Source organism: Cetorhinus maximus, chromosome 6 (assembly GCF_964194155.1).
Source record: "Cetorhinus maximus chromosome 6, sCetMax3.hap1.1, whole genome shotgun sequence".
In the NCBI taxonomy this organism is placed as follows: domain Eukaryota; kingdom Metazoa; phylum Chordata; class Chondrichthyes; order Lamniformes; family Cetorhinidae; genus Cetorhinus; species Cetorhinus maximus.
Genome location: NC_135884.1, coordinates 57,245,126 through 57,258,537, shown reverse-complemented (window position 1 = coordinate 57,258,537; position 13,412 = coordinate 57,245,126). Strand labels below are relative to the sequence as shown.

Sequence of the window (13,412 nt, the reverse complement as noted above, 5' to 3'; positions counted from 1 at the left end):
TTCGGTGACTTTTGAGGTTATTGATAATTGGCAGCTTTTGCTATTTTCCTGGTGAATACGAATATGTTTTAATTGATTGACATATAGTCGGTTAGATAGTTGCGCTAATCAGTACAGATAGTGTAACAGACAGTGCTTGGTTAAGTTATTATGATTTTTTGACCCAGGGATGGTTGATGTCCCTGAAAGTTGTTAAACTATGGAATCATGTCCTTAATTAAATATCCCTGATATCCTAAGGCTTTGTTCACAATAAGAAGATGAATATATTGGGTATGATGCCAAGTAGCACCATCACAGATAGGCACTTCGGAATGGGCTTAGGGTCTGAGATCATTTGGAAGGGGGCCTGGAATATGGGACCTCTGAGAGAATTGGGGCCATCCTGGGATCAGGAATGATTTGGTGAGGTACGGGGGTGGGGGGATGTCTCCAGGAATCTGGGAACATTAGGAAGCTGGTCTAGGTGTATGTGAGCATTGGCATGGGTTGGAAGGACCTAGTAGTTGGGAGTAGAAGCCATGAAGAAGAGATCCATGAAGACTGGAAAAAAGACTGAGGTGGGTGGGGGCAGAGTGTGGTGGGCTCAGAAGAATGTGTCTCAACTATCCTCGGACCGTTTTGCACAATCAGAGGCCCCAAATTCCATCCCAACCTTATCAGCCTTCTCCCTAACCTGCCTTTCACCTTTTATCTTTTCATGATTCATGATATCCTGGCTGATGATTGGAGGTATAAGGTGGTTTAGATATGCAAATTGTACTCTTATGGGGTCGTTGGGTCCTGAATACAACATTCAGGTACAAATGGCTGGAGCTTGTGACATACATGTTCCATGATATCGTACCAGGTGTGTAACGGGCTATTCTGCTGGAGGCTTCTGAGAAAATGGTTAAAGAGTTTTTACATTTTTATTTTTGTGCTTCTAGGATAACTAGGAGTGCTACTGCTGGACCCACAAAGATCTCCTGCCTGCTGCAGATGCTTTTGAAATAATTTCTCCCCAACCACACCCTCCCCCCACCACACTCCCCCCCCCCCCCCACCCCGCCCCCCCACCCTCACTTTCTCCCCTGCTCCCCTCATTTCTCTCTACCATTTTTTCTCTCCACCCACCACTTCTCCCCCGCATCATCTCACCCACCTACGGAATCAACCTCGTGGTTTCGGCTGAAAGGCGACCAGTTTCCCAGCCACTTAGCTTCCACCTCTGGTGACGTTTAAATGAGGCCAATAGCTGTATTTAGCTTGAGTCAAAAACTGGCATGATCCTGCACACAGAGCTGCCATTCCAGCCACTATCCTTAATTTCAATGCTACCACACCTCGATGAACAACTGTGAATTTCTGATCTACCCCAGCACCAATGGACCACATCAGTGACATTCATTTTGGGGATAATAGGAAGCAACTTCATATTAAATGCCATACGTTGGCATTTGGGACTTACTTTCACACTGACTGGACGGTGCATGATCTGGGGAAAGTCAGAAACAGCTGGATGCTTCAGTTACCTATAAAATCATAGAATAGTTACAGGACATAAGGAGGCCATTCAGCCCATTGTGTCTGTGCTGGCCCTCTGAAGGAGCAATCCACCTAGTGCCACTTCCCTCTCTTTTCCTCGTAGCCTGGCAAATTTTTCCTTTTCAGATAATGATCCAATTCCCTCTTGAATGCCTTAACTGAACTTGCCTACAGCAGACTCTCAGGCAGTGCATTCCAGATCTTAACCGTTCACTGCTTCCACCAATGGGAACAGTTTTCCCCTATCTACTCTGCCCAGACCCCTCATAATTTTGAATACCTCTATCAAATCTCTTATTTTCTCTTCTCCAAGGAGAACAGCCACAACTTCTCCAATCTTTCTATGTGACTGAAGTTCCTCATCCTTGGAATCATTCTCATAAATCTATTCTGCACCTTCTCTAATAGCTTCACATCTTTCCTAAAGTGCGTTGTCCAGAACTGGAGGCAATACTCCAGCTGAGACTGAACCAATGTTATAATTTTCACTCACTTTGAGGAGCGTGCTATCACGCTATCTGGTGAGGTCATGGACCGTGTCCACAGCGATGGTGAGGTTAGCAGCAAACAACCTCATAAGGATCCTGCACCACATCATCCCTCTCTCAACGCAACTGTGAGTTGATCTAGATCTAGGTCCCACTGAGGTGTGTGTCTCTGCGCTGGTGCAGGGTTTGGGTAAGCGCTGTGATGGAACTTCCAGGCTGCTTATTTCTAGCTCTTCAATGGAAGAGGTGTCCTCTTGGCTGGAGTTGAGGATGTGGATAGAGCTGAGGGACTGGCTGGCTGAGGATGTCAGTTGCTTGGCAGAGCTCCCTGTGAACCAAAGTAGAGATAATTAGTGCAAGGCAGCAAAATCAAAAGCAGGAGAGAGAGCACTCACAGTTGCGTTGAGAGAGGGATGATGTGGTGCAGGATCCTTATGAGGTTGTTTGCTGCTAACCTCACCATCGCTGTGGACACGGTCCATGACCTCACCAGATAGCGTGATAGCATGCTCCTCAAAGTGAGTGAGGGGCCTAATGTAGGCCACTCCACCCCTCGTCTGAGACCGCTCCCTGCTGTTGTGAGCAGGCTTCTCCTGCATGAAAGTAGTTGGAGAGAGTGTGAACAGGACACATGTCACTGCGTGGAATGTTTGTGTGGTGAGCGGAACCATGGATGGGATGAGGACGCGAGCTCAAGAGGTTATGAGCCTGATGGAGATGTGAGGGTGTGTGTGAGAGTTAGTGGTGTTGTCCCTTGAGGTGTGAGATCCCTGTGGATGTGTGATGGGTTTGTGAGTGTGTGAGTTGAGAGTGATGAGAAGAATGACTTACGCTGGTGGAACAGATGAGACCATTCATCCTTTTTCGGCACTGGATGGCTGTCCTCTTTCGCAAGGCGTTGGCGCTAACCACCACTGCCACCACCTCCCATGCTGGATTGGTGACCTTGCTTGCTGGTCTTCGCCCAGAGTGGGGGCAGAGGACATTGCAGCGGGCCTCCACTGCATCCATAGGCGCTTCAGGGAGGCACCATTAAATCTGGGGACAGCATGTTTCCTCCCTTTGGCAGTCATCAGTTCCCAGTAGCTTCCTATCCCTTGAAGGGTGCTAGTTTTGTGCAAAGGCAGCCTTTAAATATGGCACCCGGTTTATTGAAGGCTAGAGATGACGGTGGGATGGGTGAATCAGAGGCCAGCATCCTCTTTATATTAAAATTGTGCTATTTATAGAGTTGAGGAACTACTTTTTTTTGGAACACCCTTTTCATACAGATGTAACTCCAAAACAGTTATCGAATGATAACGCACCACTGACTAGCAGAATACAAAACTGAGACTGACCGCCTGAGGGTCAGGTTTGCTATCCAGAAATGATGTTACATTTGCAATCTGTGTCCAAACAAATACATCAAAGTGATTATTTTATTCTTTATTGTGCAAAATATAAATTGGGTAATATACACACTGATACATATGATATGCAATTGCTTTCTATCAGCATTTATTAATCTGCAATGGTAAATGAACACACCCTCTGATCCATGCAGCATGAAATTGATGTCACAGAACAGAACCCATATTGCCTTTGGAGGATGGAACTTTTATTTATTTAATGGGTTGCGAGGATGAAAAAAACAATGGTCGGCAAGTTCCTCAGACCTGCTCCTGCTTTGTTAGCATTACTTTCCTGTAACGTAAAGTAACAGCAGGAGAGCAGGAGTAGGTTTGAGAAGCTATCCAGTCAATGACTTGAATTTTAATCTACACTTAGTAACCCCTCAGGACATATCAGAAAAATTGGGAGCTTGCTGGATTGTAATCTAAGACTAGTTCTTTGCAATCTTTTGGTTAGCAACTACAGCTGTCAAATATAATAGTAATATTTTCATAATAATTTGGATTAGACTTCTACAAGAAGGTTGGCTTTCATACACCAATAATTAATGAAATTAATAATTAATCATTGCTATTTACAATTATGGACAGTCCAATAAATTCAAATGGAAACTGAGTTGAAAGGAATTTTGCTCTTTTCAGCAAGAAAATTCCTTTTGGCAAACTATTATTTTGATCAGTAGAAAATGTGAATCAGTTGCAATTTTTACAGTAGATATTCTTTAAAAATGCCATGATAGCATGATTTACATGTATAATAGTTGAAAATCAGGAATCGATAGTTGTGATTTCTTTTCCTTACTAATATTCTGTATCTCCCCCTCAGCTTAAATAATTACATGAAATATTAATTATGCATTGAAGTAAAAAGTAGCTTTTATATTTTACATTTTGCAGAATGAATGAAGGCCTGAAGATGTTTTACATATGGCTCTCATCAGTCAGTTTGAAGTGCTTACTGAAAGGTTAATATGGCCATACGCACAGTGGAAACCTATTGGTCTCCTTATATCCTACAGTGATCAAGGGGTTCTTGAAAGTGCTGTGGTCTGAGGTGCTAGACACATCTTCCTGGTTTTCAAGGCTGTTATGTCATCTGGGATGTAATTTAATGCCAATGACTCTCTCAGTTGTTTGAGACAAGTTCAAATTTGAAAAGTGAAATTAAATTAGATTTATTTAAATGGAGTGCCAGTGTGCGGTGTGTGCACCAAGATAGACATTATCTGCCATGCTTTCCCCTGTGCCCCCAGAGTCTGTGTTCAGATGCAGAGTAGGTTGTAGGAGCACATGCCATCAGGCATGTCTGCATGTGTACAACAGGCTTGAGAGGCTGAATGGCTTATTAAATACTGTTACTATTTTCCTGTACAGGTGAGAGACAGTGGTCCTGTAAGAGCAGATAAGGAGTGAATCACTCGGGTTCAGCACTACAGCCTGTCCTTGCTGATAAGCAGCTTCTACACAATAAAGAATAATCACTCTGATATATTTGTTTGGCTACAGAATGCAAACGTGACATGAGTTTTGGATAGCAAACCCATGACAGTCTATTACACCGGGCCTCACTCTCAGGAGGCCATTTTCAAGAGCAGATATTCCAATGCTTGGAACTCAGCTTTGTTTATCCAGATTGCAACAATTGACTTGTTTCTAAATGAATTGATAGTAGAATGTATTCAAATTCTGCATTTGTGCTGGCTGAATCTAAATTACAGCCACAGCAACGTTTCAACAACGTGCTCTGCTTTTACAGAAACAACCAAGAAGTGTAATTCTGCACACTGCAGCCTACTAGTGGCATGCTGATGTCCTGCTGTGGGTACACTCAGGCAGGTAAGTAACTGTGGCAGATTTATTTACATGTGATGTGGTGCAAGCTTTACACTCCTGAATTATGAACCATCCCTATGTCTACCATCAGAATCAGCTCCCCCAGCCTGTAGGTGACATTGGTATCATTGTCACACACTCTGTGGGGTATGTGCAGGTGTGTACAATATATATAGTGAGGTATAATTAACTCACACCCCTTTCTGTCTTTCACCATACTGGATCTCAGTCTGTTTTGAACTTCTGTGAGTGGAGAACAGTCTATAAAAGGTAGGTGGAAAATGAAAGAGACTTGCATTCACAGCACTTATCACAACTTCCAGATGTCTAAATGTACTTTACAACCAATTAAGTACTTTTGAAGAGTACTGTTATAACATAGGAATCATTTGCGCACAGCAAGGTCCCATGAACAACAATATGATAATAACCAGATAATTTGTTTTTTAGTGGCATTGATTGAGGGATAACTATTTACCAGGACATCAAGGTGAACTCCCTTGATGTTCTTCGAATAGTGCATGGAATCATTTAATCCACCTACAAAGGCATAACAGGGCCTCAGGTTAATGTTTCATCCACAACATGTCACCTCAACAGTGCAACAGCGCAGCACTCCCTCAGTGCCTCACTGGAGGGTCAGTCTGGATTATGTGTGCCTGAATCATTTTAAGTTTTGCACGTAAGTAGTCAATAGCCACTATTATCCTCAGCAGCTAGGAGGTCACTCCACTCTACTGGGGTTCAGCATCCACTGAACCCTTGCCCTCTCCCATGTGCATTACTGCAGTTAATGGAGTGGGTGGCAAGGAACGAGTTGGGTTAAACCTAGTCAGAATTCTAATTTATGTCCCATTCACGCACATGGTACTGGCATCAATCATTAACACTTCAGAGTCTCTGTTGCTTGGAAACAGTTGAATAGGGATTCCTACACAATCCTAGGCTGGATGCCTGCTCTGTTCACATGGGCTGAGTTGCTGATTGCATTTAAATTAATGTATAGTTAACATAAGTGTGGATTAAATGCCAAGCACTGACTGTGTATTTGTTGATAGAGAGCTTGTAAAAGGAAAATAATCATTATTCAGTCAGTAATAGAATCAACCTTGAGCAAAAATTCTCAAGTGTTGGACTGAATGCAAGGTTGGGAATCTGTGCAATAGTGACAAATGTCTTCAGGCTTGAGGAACTGGCCTATTTCAGATTACCTTAACTGAAATACATTACTTGTCTGACTACAACAGAAGATAAGGCTTTGCTCAAACTTCAAAACTCTGATAAGGTGTCTGAACCTTCTGCTTGATTTTTGATAATAAACGTTCTTGATTGGACAGCTGCCAAGACAAATGACACATGCATTTAATCCATGCATTTTGAACTGATCTGAAGGGAGAGCCAACAGCTTTTTGCGATCTGCAAACTTAAAATCTCAAAATGTCCCCACCAGTTAGAGATTGAGGCACTAACCAGCCGACATGTACATAAAAACAGTGACAGTAATTTTACATTTTGTAACATTTTTTACATTTAGATCAGGCGCGCGCCCGACCCAATCAAGTGGAAAATCGCGCGAGAAGACGTCGAGCGAGCGTCCTGACGTCATTGCGCACTTACGCGATATTTCGCTTGGTGGGCACGCACAAAATTCGGAAGCACGCCCGCTGACAATTAAGAGGGGAATTAAGCCCATTACCGGCACAATCGACTCTGATTTTTTGTTGCCCGTCCTATCTTACGGTTGGCGGATGGGCGAATCGGCCAGGCAGCCTTTGCATTTTTCATCAAACCTCATCCAAGGGCGGGATGAAATTTCCATGATGAAATAAAATAAAAATAAATTTCTACGGGCAGCATTTTCATCAGCTATATTATTTTTCAGGTGACTGATTATGATGCATGGATTTTTTTTTTTAGCTTTTAAAACCTTTATTTCAGCTTTTTCATGCTTCCAGCTCCCTGAGGCAGCTGTCTGCCTTCAGGGAGTTTTCTCGCAGCGCTCACCCACATCCATGGAAACGTCATTGCCCGCCCTCTTCCTGCCCCGACCCCAGCAGTGCTGAGAATTTCAGCCCGCGTTAGATGCTGGCTGACCATTAATTGGCCAGCCATCGGGAAACAGGCAGTTGGCGGCCTGTTTCCCGGCCACTCCCGGGCCTGTCGATTGGGCGCACCCGCCAAAGTTAAAATTCAGGCCAATGAGATCGAAATCTTAAATTCTTTCTTGTGGCATTTCTCCAACAACAGAAGGAATTAGTGTTTTGAATCTTAATCATGAAAAGTTGTCGGCAGAGGTTGCTCATTAAGAAGCAGCATTTGCATCATTAAATCGAAGAGCTTTTGCTGTGGTTTGCAGCTGGTTCCTCTTTTATCTTGTGTCATAGTTATTGCAGCATTAAAATATATCAAAGTGACCTGGGAAAGCAACTGCCCTTTCATAACAAGCATTATTTGTAACCGATGAAATCAATGCCCAAAAGCTGCAATGAAATAGATTTTTCCAACATCAGCCATGGCTCAATTGGTTGCACTCTCGTCTTTGAGTCAGAAGGCTTTGTGTTTAAGTCCCACTCCAAACACTTGGACACATATCCTAGGTTGAGGCAGTGCTGCACTGTTGGAGGTACCATCTTTCAGAGAAGATGTTGAACTGATGCCTCATCTACCATCTCAGGTGGGTACAAAAGATCCCATAACACTGTTTAAAGATGAGCAGGATCCTGGCCAACATTTATCCCACAGCCAACACCTAAAACTGATGTTCGGTTTGTTCATTTGCTTGTGGGACCTGGCTTTGCACAAATCAGCTGCCACAGTTCCCACATTGCAGCAGTGATTACATTTCAAAAATACTTCTTTGACTGTAGAGCACTCTGGAACATCCTGAAGTTGTAACAGGTGCAATGCAAGTACATCTCTTTTGATATCCAGAAACATAAAAGTCGAATATTAGCACTTAAAAAAAAAACGATCCAAAGATCTAAACCCAGCAGTTAGTTTCATGGATCGTCAGGGATGATGAAGAATTGCTGACCTCCAATGGTTAGGCTGCACCCTTCACACACTCTGCTGGGTCGAAAAGGACAGAGACTCAAGGCTCTTGGTGAGTTCTCTTGTTTTAGACTTAGCTTGGTGAAAAAAAATCCCAGGTACAATGAGTTTGCTATTTCCCTTAAATATGCATTATTTTCTATGTGAATGTAAAGGCCTATGTTGCAACTTGGTGTATTTGCTAAAAATATATAAAATTTGTCATTTTCATTGTAAGAACCATACTTTGAAGTATGGAATTAGTAAAACTAACAGCAAAAAGATGACGTTTTGTGGGATCGGGTGAGAAGAGGATGTTGATGCTTGGTTAACATCATCTAGCGACCAGCCTAAAATCAACTTCTGAATGTAGCAAACTGTCCATCCATAGTTCAAACACAACATACAGTTCTATTATTGTAACTGAAGTAATCATTATCTTCACTAATCGGCCATCTTAATTTGTTTTTCAGTGTACAACTTATCAAGAGATTATTTATCTGATGTTTGATGCTATCACTTTAATAATATACAGACACTGGGGGGATTAGATACACACTTGCAATCAAAATACCAAACTCATAGGATTATCAATAAAAGATAATAAAACATAATCCAAGTCTCTGTTTGTCTGACTGTGAATAAATCCCTGCTTGTGCTTCATGACTGATGCTGTTCTTCCCTCATGTGGTCTCTTTCTAGCTGTTGTACCCTTACGCACACTTGACACTGACCACTCAAAAAAATAATCTTTTTGTGTTGCATTGCACATTTCTGAATGACTGAATTTCCTGACACTCTAAGCTCCTTGTTAGTTGGATCTCGCCTGCTGGTTCTTTCTTTTTCTCTTCACTTTTCAGTTTCCTTTCTTTTTTGTGGGTTCAGCCTTTTTCGAGTCCCTCACTGTTTTATTTATAGTGATTTCTTTTTTTCCTCAAGATAAAGGGCATCATTATTTTCTTATTATCGGAGCACTTTTAGGTCATCTTGGGCTCGGATTTGATGAAGGGAAAGGCTCCCAATCCACTGATTTAACTGTAGGCCTCTAATCCCTAATTCCGAAAGGGACCTTTTCTGTGCAGTGTGCCATTTCTTTTTCCCAAAGCCACAAACCACATGGTAATTGACATTGCCAATGCTGTGCTAAACAGTACAAGAATGCTGGCATGTTTAGTGCTGCAGATCTCACATTCAGTAAGCAGGGTTAGAATCACTCAAACTCATTTAACCTAGGAATCGTTTATCTAAAGGAAGAAGAATCTCCCATCCCATCAATTTGAGCAGGATTCAAAGGGCAAAATTCAACCTATTATGCTCTCAACCTTCTCTCTCCCTCTGTTTTTTAAACTTTATACACTCCTTGTTCTGATTTTATTTTTATTTTCAATTCTGATTTAACTAATCTACTTCGCCTGCTGGTCTCCGACTGACACATCTGGTACTCTATCTTTTTGTCTTTGTTTTTCTAATGAACTGAACTTTATTCATCTTATTCTTTTCTGCCTACTGTTCCCCATTGTTAGCCTCAATATGTGATTTCCTCATATGCTCAGAGAGTGAGGCTACACCTAAAGTTTCCCCTCTCCCAGTTACAATTCCAGTCGCACTTTTATCTGACTTCCATAGCTCTCAGATGCTCCCAACCTCAGAAGATGACCGGAATCTTTACTACTCAGCCTCCTCCATACTCGACAGAGTTCCCAAATCCAATTGTTCACTCATGTATTATGCTTTTTCCAATATGACTATTTATTTTGTGTTTCCAGAAGCCTCGCTATGCTTTAGCTGCTGAGGTCTTGTGAATATTGACGTTTATTTTTCTGGAGTCCGTATTGGCGTGGCTGAATACAGGTTAAATTCAAATCTAAATCTGAACTCTTGAGTTAATCCCTATGTCCACTCCCAGTATGGCATTCATCAGTGGACCTGAAAGAAACTGAGAAACTTGTTTATTAAGAAGACAAAATTTACAAATCAAGGTTACATTTAAAAAATGCAATTGAGCCAATGTCATAAAGCAAGAAACAGAATGAACACTGTAATGCAATAAAAGAAAAAAATAAACAAAACAAGGAACAGCAGATACACTTCAACAAGAAAAATTAAGTGGTGACAAGGAGGGAAGCTCATAGCAATGCTGACAAATGGCAAACAAATAGGGTATGAAATACAATTTTTACACTAATAGGCAGTTGTGCTTTCTTACATTCAATTCAGTAGCTAGTCTATCAGAAATATTTGCAGTCTGAGCCAGAACATAATGCACCATAATGTAAACTCATTCATTTCCTTGCTCTTCATGGTGCTGTTCATCAAAAGTTATTTGTTAAAAACAGGGATTGATTTGAATGCATTTGATGCCTTCATCTTCATCCATGACTACAACAAGAAGACAACTGACACACAGCCATTTAACAATGAGAATAGGATTTTGGCTGCCTACAACCACTGAATTCAAATGAATTTTGACTAGAACACAATCTATTTTTCTATTTGTTATTTTTCAGTTGGGCAATCTATGTAACCAGCATTAGGTTTTATGCCTCGTTTACATACAGATTTCTACATTGGTTTTAAAGGATTAAGTCAAAGATCAAGGCTACTAATGTACCCATGGATTATCTGACAGTGCTATTCACATTAATGTTGTTTTTGGATCTGAAATGTGGATTTGTTGTGTTTCTCTTTGATGAGTTAATTCTACTTCCTGTAAAAAGTGCAATGTTAAACAGATTTTACGATTCATTTTTGTACAGCTCCAGTTGTAAACACATGAATGGTCATCAATCTGAAACGGTATTTCTTCTCTCTCTCTCCACTGATGCTGCCAGACCTGCTGAGTATTTCCAACATTTTCTGTTTTTGTTTCAGATTCCAGCACCCAGGTTTGCTTTTGTACATTGAATGCCCCAGGAACGCAGACAATATTGTTACAAATGCAGGACTTTACAAAGTTGCATTGCTTTAAAATGTCTCCTTTAACTCAAGGCGAAACAGAATGCTCTGGAAGGAGTTGCTGAGCTGGGCCTTGCTGGTGGAACTCGGTTCTGGAATACTTAGGCTGAGTGGACCGATTTTTGGAAGACACCAGAAGATTTGACCTTGTGTGGCAGGGAGAAGTGAAACTGCAGGAAAGCTGGGAGTAATTTAGAACTTGTTATTGTAACGTTATCCATCTGCCAGAAGTGCAGTGCAGAACAAAAGGAGTTGTAAGGCATATCTTGATCATGTTAGTTAATTAATGTAAAAATACCCCTTCAATGTATTGGTTGCCTGGTAATTAATGCTTTATCCATGTTGATTTTAGTTTGTTTGTTACAGCAAAAGTCTTAAAAATGTGGAATCTTGTCCTTTGGTTCTTTCCATCAGTTGTTTGGGAAATTAATATTTTTTTTAAAAAAGTTTTCGATCTCTATGGGGCTCATAAAATATTTAAAATGCACTGATAATAAATATTTTACATTAATTGGAATTTGCCAAAATGTATTAAACACACAGAGTTACTACCATGTTGTAATTCTTTTTACATTAGCTTCACACACTTTAATTCACATTAGATCTGAAAGCAACAGAAGGTGGTATAAATAAGGCAAGCCGTTTGAACCTTTGAGAATAAAAGATGATATAGCAGAACATAATGGCATTTGATAAACTCAGTCACCATAAACCAGTAGTTCTAATTGTAAACAGGGAGAATTATAAAACATGATTCTAAAACACTGTCGATCTCATGCATTGAAAACGTAGTTTAACACATTCAGCCTCCTGACACACTTGTGCTTAGACATATCGAGAGAACTGATCCTCACCTTGTAGACCCTTGTGTTGATTGTCTTGCCTCTTTCCTACTGGATGTCAGTGTCCACCCCATTTTCCCTGTGGAGGTACATGTGGTTGAGGAGAAGGCACCTGGTGCTGGTGCTGGTGTTGCTTCTGTTCTTGACCCTCATCAAAGTTGCAAGCTGCTCCCAAGTCCTGGTGGAGGCTGGCAGCAGGGGAGTGCAGCTGAGGCTGAGTAAAGTTCCAGGCAGGTGAAGTGCCTTCCAAGAAGTTGGCAGTCACCTGTCAAGTAGTGCTGAGAGAAGAAGTGCTTTGAACAGCAGGTTCTCAATGGTCATGGCTGGACCTCTTCAACGTAAGTGCTCAAAGCCTTCCAAGCTTGTCAGTTTCACTGAAGAATCTTTTCCCACTGTGCACTCGCCTCAGAGACCCTGGCAAGTTGCTGACAGGTCAGAGCAGGTTGCCTGAGTGTTAAATCAAGAACTAAGAGTTAACATCAATCATAATTGCCTTCTTAGCTACCTCAATTACTTAGTGGACAGACCTAAGGGGATTCCCTGCTCATCTTCTATCCCACAGAAACCCAGAAGAGAGCAGGGAGATGTCAGAATCACAACCCATTGTCAATATCAGGGGTGTTGACTCTCCACACGCACTCAAACCTGCTTCCCCTGGGAAAATTCCACCTGCCCCTAACCCCTCCCCAAAAGAGTCCTGATGGAGCAACCGTAGACAGGGGAAAGCAACACCAACTGTGGCGGGTGAGAGCAAGCTGCACAAACTGGGGGAGAGAGACAGAAAGAGAGAGAGAGCAATACAAACAGTAGGGCCTGAGGAATGCACTGTTGTATCGTGTTTTATTACTGAGTCAGGCAGCTTTAGTGCTTCTCCCCAAGGACTGAGCTTTATCTCCCTGAAGGTGATTTTCAGGAATCGGGTGTGGGAGTCAGTGAATTGAATTAAGTTTAGATTTGGTTTTATTTATTACTATTATGACTTGCTCTATATTGTAAACATTATAAAATTATACAAAAGCTACAGTTAGAAGTTACTTATCTTGACAATGTTTTGTTGTTTCAAGGGGGCTTACTTGGTTTTCTGACTGTAGAAACATCACAAAAGTTGATTTTATTTAAAAGTTACTTATCCTTAAACCTTTCCTTTTGTGATCTTTCTATTATTTATAAATTCTGCAATTCATCTCACTATTAAGCCAAGTACAGAGGTCTTGTGGTGCAATGGGTAGTGTCCCTGTCTCTGAGCCAGAATGTCTGTGTTCAAGTTCCACGCCAGGTCCAGGATTTTACAGCCCTGCCATGGCGTTTCTCCCCCCAGTGGATGCGGTGAGTCATTTAAATTT

General features: G+C 41.6%; 1 protein-coding gene across 6 annotated transcripts in view; it reads right to left on the bottom strand.

The window, feature by feature from the left end:
* The window catches only part of lrrn1 (leucine rich repeat neuronal 1), a 113,378-nt gene that overhangs the window by 54,554 nt on the left and 45,412 nt on the right, over positions 1-13,412 (bottom strand). For 4 of the 6 annotated variants that reach the window (XM_078543767.1, XM_078543756.1, XM_078543755.1 and 1 more), the window contains one exon: positions 12,082-12,516. The gene's annotated coding sequence lies outside the window, so the exon portion shown is untranslated. Of the gene's footprint in view, positions 1-2,020; positions 2,344-12,081; positions 12,517-13,412 lie in introns of those variants that run through there. The other 2 variants (XM_078543758.1, XM_078543763.1) reach the window with 2 other exon arrangements.